Source organism: Myotis nattereri, assembly GCF_964212035.1.
Source record: "Myotis nattereri genome assembly, chromosome: 12".
Lineage (NCBI taxonomy): Eukaryota > Metazoa > Chordata > Mammalia > Chiroptera > Vespertilionidae > Myotis > Myotis nattereri.
Window position 1 is genome coordinate 53,022,735 of NC_138087.1, and position 11,509 is coordinate 53,034,243.

Below are 11,509 nucleotides of genomic sequence, written 5' to 3' on the forward strand. Positions count from 1 at the left end.
TTTGTCCATTATTAGATAGGATGTCTGTATTTTGTTATTAAATTTTGTTGTAAATTGTGTTTTATACATCCTTTATATCAGTAAATTTATAAATAAAACTATATATAGACATATAGATATATATGCACTCATACCTTTTTTTAAATCCTTGCCTGAAGATATGTTTTTATTGATTTTTAGAGAGGAAGGGGGAGAGAGAGACAGTGAGAGAGAAAAAGAAACATCAATTAGTTGTCTCCCATACACGCCCTAACCAGGGATCGAACCCACAACCTAGGCATGTGCCCTGACTAGGAATCGAACCATTACCCCTGGTTCATAGGTCGACGCTCAAATGTTGAGCCACACTTTCTGAGCTAAATAATTTGTTTTAGAGCGAGAGAGAGAGAGAAGCATCAACTTTTTGTTCTACTTATTTATGTTTTCATTAGTTGATTCTTTTTTTTTTTTTGACTTTCTACAAAAAGTATGAAGGACTTTTATTATTTGTAACATAGGCACAATTATTTAAAGTTAATAAACTTTTATTTAAGGAATTTCACATGTTCTGAGTTCTTCCACTGCCTTAGTTCCTCCTGAGTTTGACTCTTAATCATCTTATTCCCTTTTTTGCTCAATCTGGATGTCATCTCAAGTCAGTCCTATATAATAGGAATAGAGATTATCATGATCACAAACTGTATGGTAACTGAGAAGGACTTGGCTAGACAAAGGACATCAAGCCCCAGACATCTAAAATGGCTGTCATGCCGAAACCGGTTTGGCTCAGTGGATAGAGTGTCGGCCTGCGGACTGAAGGGTCCCAGGTTCGATTCCGGTCAAGGGCATGTACCTGGGTTGCGGGCACATCCCCAGTAGGAGATGTGCAGGAGGCAGCTGATCGATGTTTCTCCCTCGTCGATGTTTCTAACTCTCTATCTCTCTCCCTTCCTCTCTGTAAAAAATCAATAAAATATATTTAAAAAAATAAAATAAAATAAAATAAAATGGCTGTCATCAAATCTGATTCCCAAGGACTATTACAGAAATCTCCTATAGCTTGTGTCATATGTATAGTGGACTGTGATCTAGCAATGTAAATCTAGGTTAGTAAAATGTTCCCAGTAGGCTGAATGCTATGGTACCAACATAGCAGAAAAAAAACCTATTGGGGAAACGTTTTGTGGTCATGTCCACGGCAAATGAGAAACTACATTCTAAAAGCCTTGGTAATGACCATCATTGGTTGATTCTTGTGTGTGTCCTGACTGGGGATTAAACCTGCCACTTGACATATCCAGACAACACTTTGACTGAGCTACCCTCCCAGGGACCATGATCTGAACTTACATTCTTAAACACTCAGGCTGCCATGTGAACAGACTACAGGGGAGTGAGCATATGAATGTGAGGAAGCTGGAGACAGTCAGGAGGTGAGAGGATGTGACTTGGACCAAGGAGGAAGGAGTGGAGTTGATAAGAAGCAGTTACATTTTAGATGTATTTTGAAATCTACTTCATAGGAAATGCTGATTAGAAGTGGGGTGTAAGAGAAAGAGATGAATCAAGGATGACCCCAAGGTTTTTGGCTTAGCAATTGGAAGGTTAAGATACTATTTACTTGAAAGAAATCAGAAAGTGGTTGGGGGAGGGCAGGTTGGGAGCCATGGTAGGAATGTATTGGTTTGAGGCTTGAATGAACTTTCTGGAGTGATGGAAATACGTCTTATTTTGAGTGGTTGCATGGGTGTATACACTGTCAAAACTCAATGAACTGCCCGCCCAGGGTGGCTCAGTGGTTGAACATAGACCAGGGGTGGGCAAACTTTTTGACTTGAGGGCCACAATGGGTTCTTAAACTGGACTGGAGGGCCGGAACAAAAGCATGGATGGAGTGTTTGTGTGAACTAATATAAATTCAAAGTAAACATCATTACATAAAAGGGTACAGTCTTTTTTTTTTTAGTTTTATTCATTTCAAACGGGCCGGATCCGGCCCACGGGCAGTAGTTTGCCCACGGCTGCCATAGATTCATGAACTGGGAAGTCACAGTCCGATTCCCAGTCAGGAGGTCACACGCCTGGGTTGCGGGCTCGATCCCCAATAGGGGGCATGCAGGAGGCAGCTGATCAGTGATGCTCTGTCATCATTGATGTTTCTATCTCTTCCTCTCCCTTCCTCTCTGAAATCAATAAAAATTCCTTTTTCAAAAGGGGTATTCTTTAAAGGTTACACATGATGGGAATGGGGTCTATCTGGAAATTGTTGAGTCCAAGGCTGTTTTGAGGGGTGATCCATATTTCTCATGAGGTCCTTGCATTTACTTCCCTGTGCCTTTGCAACTTCATCTCTTTCTTAAGCCTTGACAATCAATAAAACAAGCCTTGATTTGTAGCATTTGCTGATTTGTGCATAAATACTCCCACCATATCCTATTTCAAGCTACAGGATACATAAGGCTACAGTGTAATCCTGAAGTAGTGGAGAACCAGACTCCCGTGTGTGCAAGTTTCTTGACCTCTCTGGGCCTTTTCCTCATCTGTAAAATGAGATGATAAGACTGCTTCCTCCATAGAGTTGTTAGGAAGATTAAATGAATGAATATGTGGAAAGCACTTAGAGCAGAACCCAACATTATGTATCTTTCACTGTGTGACCTTGGGCCCTTCCTATATCTGGATATTAGTTCCTTTATTTGTAAAGCAAAGAGGTTTTATTATAATCTTCAAAGTCCTTCCCATTATAGAAACCCAAAGGCCATCTGTGATTTCAGTTAGAGAAATCTCAGCCTCCCTCTCTGGTTTTAAGCGCTTTCCCTGAAATCATAGGTATAAGGCATTTGAGTGGTGCAAGAGACAGCCAGGCAGATTCTGTCCAAAGTGGATTCAGTCCAAAGTACAAAATTAAAATTAATAGTCAGCCTTGGTCTCAGCTTGGGAAAACTTCTCTGTGGCCAAAAGTTTCCAGCATCTGGGACTCTTTCCCTCTAACTGACAGCTCCAGGTGCCTGTCCGTTCTGGCTGTCTCGTTTAGCCCTGCCAGGTGCCTTTGTTTAAGAACTTTCTGATTTTCCCCTGTTCTGTAGGTTCTGAAGGAAATACCCTTTTTTCTTTTCTCTGTTTTAATGGAGAGAAACAGAAATAAAAATAAGAAAAATACAAAGAAACTAGATTAATAAAAACAGGTTGAGAAACACTAGGAGAAAGATTTTTCCTACATTTTCTAACAACAAACAAACAAATACAGATAAAATAAAAGCATTCCTACCACATCTCTGGAGAATTCCTTGGAAAGGACATCCAGCCCAGATGGAGGTATTTCTTGCCTTTTTCCCTACTAACTATTTTTTTAAAAAAGATTTTTAAAAATTGATTTTAGAGCCCTAGCTGGTTTGGCTCAGTGGATAAAGCATTGGCCTGCGGACTGAAGGGTCCTGGGTTCGATTCCAGTCAAGGGCACATGCCTGGATTGTGGGCTCAAGCCCCAGGAGACGAGGCAGCCAATCAGTGATTCTTTCTCATCATTGATGTTTCTATCTCCCCCTCTCCCTTCCTCTCTGAAATCAATAAAAATATATTTTTTAAAAGTTTTTTAAATTTATTTTAGAAAGAGGAAGTGGAAGAGAGAGAAATACATCACTGTGAGAGAGACATCAATCGATTGCCTCCCCTACACACCCTGACTGGGATCAAACCTGCAACTTAGCTATGTGTCCTGACCAGGAATTGAATCAGCCACCTTTTGGTGTATAGGATGATGCTCCAACCAATCTAGCCACACTGGCCAGGGCTTTTTTTAAAAAATATATATTTTATTGATTTTTTACAGAGAGGAAGGGAGAGGGATAGAGAGTTAGAAACATCGATGAGAGAGAAACATTGATCAGCTGCCTCCTGCACACTCCCACTGGGGATGTGCCCGCAACCAAGGTACATGCCCTTGACCGGAATCGAACCCGGGACCCTTGAGTCTGCAGGCCGATGCTCTATCCACTGAGCCAAACCGGTTAGGGCTTTTTTTTTTTTTTTTTTTTTTTTTTAAGAGAAAAACATCGAGTTATTGTTCCACTTATTTATGCATTCATTGGTTGATTCTTGTATGTGTCCTGGCTGGGGAATGAACCTGCATCCTTGGCACATGGGGATGATGCTCTAACCAACTGAGCTACCTAGCCAGGGCCCTACTAACTCACTCTTAATTCTGGGGAACTCCCCTAAACTCTACATCCAAATGCCCAATGGAATTATATACGTTTTTTCCCATTCAGGCCCATATTCTTCTGGTTGAATTTTATAGGAGCTACACTTAAAACCAAAGATTCTAAGAGCTAAAAGTGACCTCAGAGCACTCCTCCTCTTTCTACAGTGTTTGACATATGAGACAACCAAGCTTCAGAGAGGCTAGGTAACTTATTAAGTTCCCACAGACTAGTGACAGAGCTAGGTTAGGGTTAGGTGATTCACATATCTCAGTGGTATCTGTATTAATCTTTCAGGGTCTCAGAAAGAAACAGATGGGTAATTGAGAGGACTTTAATAAAGGAAAGGCAACAAGAAATGTCGCAAAACCCCAGAGCCAGCGACATTGGGAAAACTAGATCACTACTAGACCTGAGGGGACAATAGGGAGGGAGCAGAGAGTATATGGAAAGGGCCACTGGACAGGGGTCTGCAGAGACCCGGCTTTTAGGAAGGTGGGGTGTGTGAGGGCCAATAAACAACCTCACATCTCTCTCCTCCCTCCTTCTAGTCCCTATTGGTTGAACTTAAACAGAAGCCAGAGGACAAGAAAGCCTGTTGATAGAGACCAGAGGCACTGAGGAGGGAGGAAAGCAGATTTGGAGGCATACAAGGAAACATACCTATCAGCATTTTATTTGCTGAAATTTCAAACGATGCTGTTTATGCCCTATAATTTGGCCTTAAAGTGTGCGAGACAGCCAGCTGCCAGAAACAGAAGCTATAACAGGGGTCAAGAAAGCTGTAGGGCACTGAGCTGTCATATAGTGATGGAAGCAGAAGACTGGATGGGTAGATGGAAGTTTCCAGAGGCTGCTCTGCTCCTCAGCCCAACACTGACTCCACATAGATCTGGGGAGGTTCGGACAACAGCTCAGGCTCTCCCTGCCCTCAAGGAACTAAGTCTGGTCTACAGAGGGTGAGGCCTGGCCATGGATGACTGTACCTGGAGACCTGCAAGATGTTGATGAGCAGGGAAGACTTCTCTCAAAAGTGATACTAACTATAGGAGAGGCAGAAAGGGGCCAGGGTCTCTGTCCTACGATCTGTGAGGAGAGAGTTTGGTGGAAGCTTCCTCCCTCAGTTACTTCTGCAGGAATCTCCTGACTTCACAGTTTCCTTTGGCTAAATCCCATCTCCTCCTCCCCATACCTCCACCTCCCTTTTCTGAAGCCAGAGGAGAATGAGGTGGAGTCAAGATTCTCAGAAGCAAGTTAAACCAGTTCCTGGACATGCCCTGTTGAAGAATAGCCCCAACACAAAATGACTACCACTGTCCCCACAGCCAGCTACCATGGTGCAGATAGAGACCTGGTGAGGGAAAAGATCTCAGGGAAAACAAAAATCAGCACCTGATTACAAACACAGATGGACCCAAACTGGCCCTGTGGGTACTGGGGTCTTGTCTGCAGGGCAAAGCTAATGTTTGTCACTCCCTAATCCTCGTCAGCAGTGGCCACTCTGCCAGAGAGGGCATTTCCTACAAGTACCAACACCTCTTTTCTTGCTCCATTTTTACCAGCTGAACTCCTAGCAGAGTTCTTAGTATTCTCTGGAAGCTGCCTCCCAGCCTCGTAGGTAGCCCAGCTTTCAGCTCCTCTCCAATGTTGTTCAGGTCCCTGAGTCAGGGGGAAAGGCCACACATGACTTCTTCATCCAGTATGGGCAGCCTGGCCAAGCTTATCATCTCTCTGTGATTAAAAGGGGAGGTTGCAACCAGGAGGCATAAAGAGGTTCCTGGTTCCTGCTTGGGGGAAAACTTGGCTGGAGCCTGTCAGGTGTGGCTCAGTTGGTTGAGCACCCTTCCATGCAGGTTTCACAGTCCCAGGGAGATGGCAGGTCTCCCTCACTTAAATTCAATGCAAATAAACATGATTATGGGGCAGGTTCAGTTCCTATCAGGGCACATGCCCAGGATTCGGGCTTGATCCCCAGTAGGGGGGCATGCAGGAGGCAGCTGATCAATGTTTCTCTTTCATTAATGTTTCTTTCTATCCCTCTCCCTCTCAAATCAATAAAAATATTTTTTTTAAAAAAAATAAAAAAGCTTGGAGGCTTTTGTCAAAGTTAACCCCAGCTAGTTCCCATGCTCCTGGCTGCCCTATAGTCACAATCATTTGGATTGAGTTTAAGTGAGGGAGATCTGCCATCTCCATGGAACTGTGAAATCTCAACAGATGGCTCAACCTGTTGAGCCCTAAGAAAGCTTTACAGTTATGCTCTATTTCAAAGCACTTTCACATCCCTTTTTGCATAAGTTCACAATCAGCCCAGATAGATTCAACAGTAAAACAGCTGATTAATAATTAGACAGGATTTAGCTAGAAACATTAACCTCATAGAATTGTTTTTTGTTTCTTTGTAGATTGCTTTCAAAGGAATATATCTAGCAATTTCCTTTCCATCTTTTTCAGGGATTCAAAAATGCATTTGCTTCCTTCTGTATGTGGCACATAAGTTCAAGATCTTTTCCAAATATATTTTCAATCGCCTCATGGTGTCATAGCACCACATTAAGTTGTACTCCTGTAGAGATAATGTCATACAATCTGCACCCTGATCTGTCGGAAATCAGATACTGCTTGGTTAAGTGTCTTTTTTGATTTATCTTATAAAAGCATAAAATAAAATGTTCATTTTTGCTTTAAAAAAAAAAAGGAAACATCAACCTCAGATCCAGTGCTCTTTCTCTAAACTGACTTCTACCTAACTCCTCCAACCATTGCTCAGTTTATTGAATTTGGAGATCTAATAGTAACATCCTGTTCATTCCTTGCACAGTAAGGTATATCTGACTTTAAGCAACACACACACACTTTTTAAAAAGAGAGGAAGGGAGAGGGAAAGAGAAAAACAATCAGCTGCCTCTTGCACACCCCCTACTGAGGATAGAGCCTGCAACCCGGGTACATATCCTAACCTGGAATAGAACCAGAGACCTCTTGGTGTGTGGACGATGCTCACCTGACTGAGCCACACCAGGGCAGGGCCACACACACTTTTGAGAAGACTTATGCATATATATATTTGGATAATTGGAAGTCTTGCATATAAATTTTTGTAAAGCAGATCTGCACATAAATATACAGGCAAGTTTGGTTCAAGGACTGCCACTTTGAAAAGTTCATTATATTAAAAAACAAACAAACAAAAAACCTACCTCCTTCAAGGCTGACCTTATGGCTCTGACTTCCCTTTCCCTCACCCCCTTAGAAAAACATGTTTCAGTCCTGGCCAGTGTGGCTCAGTTGGTTGGAGCGTCCAGTACACCCAAGGGTTGTGGGTTTGATTCCCAGTAAGGGCACATACCTGGGTTTCAGGTTCCATTCCTGGTCAGGGCACATACTGGGGTGGGGGAAGGGAAGGCAAAACACAACAACAGGTTTCCTGCATACCTGATCACACCCCATATGGAGCTTGTTTATGCAGGGGTAGTACCTCCAGAGCTTGGGAACTAAGCTCTGGCTCCCCCTACTGGGTGTAGGACAGATTCATTGGCCCAAAGGACTTAATCTCCCCAAAAGACTCTGCAGCTCTCCCAACAACTCTGTATCTGCCAGTGCTTGGAAAGACCCTGGAAAGCAGGGCTTCCTGAGGAAGGATGTGATCATGGGACACTTTCTAGAAAAGCTAGCACCTGAGCTACACCTTAAAATTTTTGACAGGAGAATTGTTATGAGTCATTTCTTTTTTGGTTTAAAGCAATTTTGATGAGAGTGTGAGTTGAGAGGAGACCTAAGTAGAAGATTTTTTTAAAAAATATATTTTATTGTTTTTTTACAGAGAGGAAGGGAGAGGGATAGAGAGTTAGAAACATCGATGAGAGAGAAACATCGACCAGCCGCCTCCTGCACACCCCCCACTGGGGATATGCCCGCAACCAAGGTACATGCCCCTGTCCGGAATCGAACCTGGGACCCTTGAGTCTGCAGGCCGATGCTCTATCCACTGAGCCAAACCGGTTAGGGCAAGCAGAAGATTTTTAACAAAGGAAAGTGAAGTGAGAAATTTTTGTTGTAGGCTTTTTGAGTAAAGGAGCAATCAAGATTCTCTGTTATTACTAGAGGCCCAGTGCACACATTTAGCTCGCTTCCACTTGCCTCAGCTGGCCGTCCTGCCCATCACTGCTCATAGCTCTCCACCACTAGTAGCTCGCGCCCCACCCCACCCACTGCGAGAGCCGCTGCTCATTTGGTCATGGCATGATGGCCTCGGGCCTTTTATATAAGAGATTATTATACCCTCATTATTATTATACCCTCCTTTATTATTAATTTCTTACAGCCAGTACATGTTGAAGAACAACTGGGAAGGGAGCATTTTAAGTGACACTACTAGATAGTACAGATAAGCCAAAGGACAAAAAAGTACCATTGACACTCTGCTGCCAAGAGACTACTGACATTCTAGTGATAACACTTTAGGTTTTTCCTAGACCTAAATATAGATATATGTGAGTTTTACAAGATATCCTGCTTTAGAAGCTGGTTTGTACACACTATTATACTACATGTTTATTTTTCTGTATTCAATTGAATTTATTGGGGTAACATTGGTTAATAAAATTATACAGATCTTAAGTATACAATTCTACAGTACATCATCTGTATATTGTGTGTTTATCACTCCAACACCATGTATCCACCCTTTGCCTTCTACCTGCCCCACCCCCTCTTCCCTCTGGCAATCATCATATGTTGTCTCTGTCCATGAGTCTTTCTAATACTATATCTTAGCAATCATTATATGCCAGGAAATATAGATTTACCTGCATGTACCATTTTTAAAAGTTTTTATTAAGGAAAATTTCTAATGCCCGGCCAGCATAGCACAATGGTTGAGCGTGGACCTATTAGTATGAACCAGGAGGTCACAGTTTGATTCCTGATCAGAGCATGTGCCTGGGCTGTGGCCTTGATCCCCAGTAGGGGGCGTGCAGGAGGCAGCTAATCAATGATTCTCTCTCATTATTGATGTTTCTCTCTCCCCCTCTCCCTTCCTCTCTGAAATCAATAAAAATATATTAAAAAGGAATAAAATTTCTAACATTACAAAATTAGAGACTAGTATAATGAGCCCCCATATACCCATCTACCAGCTTCAACAATTTTCAACATACTAGAGCAGCCGTGGGCAAACTACAGCCCGCGGGCCGGATGCGGCCCGTTTGAAATGAATAAAACTAAAAACAAACAAAAAAAAGACCATACCCTTTTATGTAATGATGTTTACTTTGAATTTATATTAGTTCACACAAACACTCCATCCATGCTTTTGTTCCGGCCCTCCGGTCCAGTTTAAGAACCCATTGTGGCCCTCGAGTCAAAAAGTTTGCCCACCCCTGTACTAGAGGCTTGGTGCACAAAATTTGTGCACGGGTGTGGTCCCTAGACCTGGTCAATGATCAAAGTGCAAGCATCTGGTGTGGAAGGGCAGGTCCCAGCTGACCTCTGGGCCCTGGGCAGCACCTGGGGCCCTGTGCAACCCCCTCCATCTGAGACATCAGGCCCCGCCCGGCTCCCTCAGCACTTGGGAGCCAGGCAGCAGCCCTGCCACCACTGCTGGTCGTTGTCTTCGGGGCAATCGGTGGGGTGATTGGGTCTCTACTTGCACCCGCCATGGCCTGGCACCACCTGTTCACCTGCTCCACCATCCCACCGCAGTCCTGCTCCTGTCGGGGCCCATTGGGGCCGGCAGCACCTCCACTGCCGCCCGCCTGCTCTCAGCCCCATGTTGCCAATGCCGGCCATGTTCCATCCTGCCCCCTGGTGGTCAGCAAACATCATAGCGAGCAGTTGAACTCCTGGCTGAGGGGACAGTTTGCATCCTAGGCTTTTATTATATAGGAGGATTGCTTTAAAATCGTAGCTCTTGCCCTGGCTAGTTTGGCTCACTGGTTAGAGTGTCAGCCTTCAGACTGAAGGGTCTTGGGTCCAAGTCCCATCCAGCCCAGTATGGCTATGCTGGAGGCAACCAATTGATGTGTTTCTCTCTGTCCCTCCCTTCCACTCTCTAGAAATCAAAGGGAAAAAATACCTTCTGGTGAGTATTTAACTAAATAAGTAAAATAAATAAAATGTAACTCTTTGGATTACTTTAAATAAATCTTTGACATGCTATTTGCATCTGTAAACAAAAAAAGTTCTAAGAGCTAAGGGTTTTTAAAAAAACATAACCACAATATCATCATAATGTCTAGAAAAAGTAAAAATACTTTTCTATTTTCTAATATCCAGTTAGTGTTAAATTTTCCCTGATTCTTTTAACCATTGCATTGTTTGAATTAGGATATAAACACCATCCATGCATTACGTTTGCTTGATATGCCTGTCTCAAATATTCCTTAAGTTAAAACAGTTCTGTTTTTTCTTGTTATTTGTTGGAAAAAAACAGGTCACTTTCCCTACATTCTGGGTTTGTTTGTATCCCTGCTATACCATTAATAGTTCCTCTGTATTTTCTGAGAACTGATACATTAAAAGCTTGTTCAGATCAAGTTTGATTTTCTGGCAAGAATACTTCTTAGGTAATGCTGTTAACTTCCTATTGCAGTCCATCAAGATGCACAATATATGGTGGTCTATCTTTGCGATAAGATCGCCCCATGAATATTTTAGATTTTCATTTAATCATTTTCTTATTACTAGACACTTCCAGGTTGTTGTTGTTGTTTTTTTGTTGTTGCTGTTTTTTTTTTGCTAATTAATAATATGACAACTATCCTTATACATCTATCTTTGCATGCTTGCCTAGAATATTTTCTGAAGTTCCCAGAAGTGAAACTGCTGGCTCAATGGATACAATCAATGTTTTCAACACAATAAGTACTGTGGGTTTTTTTTACTCTTTATTGTTGAAACTATTACAGATGTCCCCGTTTTTTTTCCTCCCTGCTCCCCATTATCTGGTTCCCACCCCACCCCAGGCCTTCACCCCCCTATTGTCTGTGTTAATGGGCAATGCATATTCTATATAATAAAAGACTAATATGCAAATTGTCCCTTTGACCGGGAGTTTGATCAGGGGGCGGGGCCAGCCAGCCAACTGCCCACAGCCCCTCCCCCAAGCCAGCCCCGCCCCCAATTAGCCAGATCAGGGCGGGCCTCTAGTATGTATATAAGTTCTTTGGTTAATTTCTTCCCACCTTCTCTCCCCCAGCTCTGAGATTTGTTGATCTATGTTTTCATGCCTCTGGTTCTATTTTATTCATGTTTATTGTGTTCATTAGATTTCACATATAAGTGAGATCATGTGATATTTGTCTTTCTCTGACTGGCTTATTTCGCTTAGC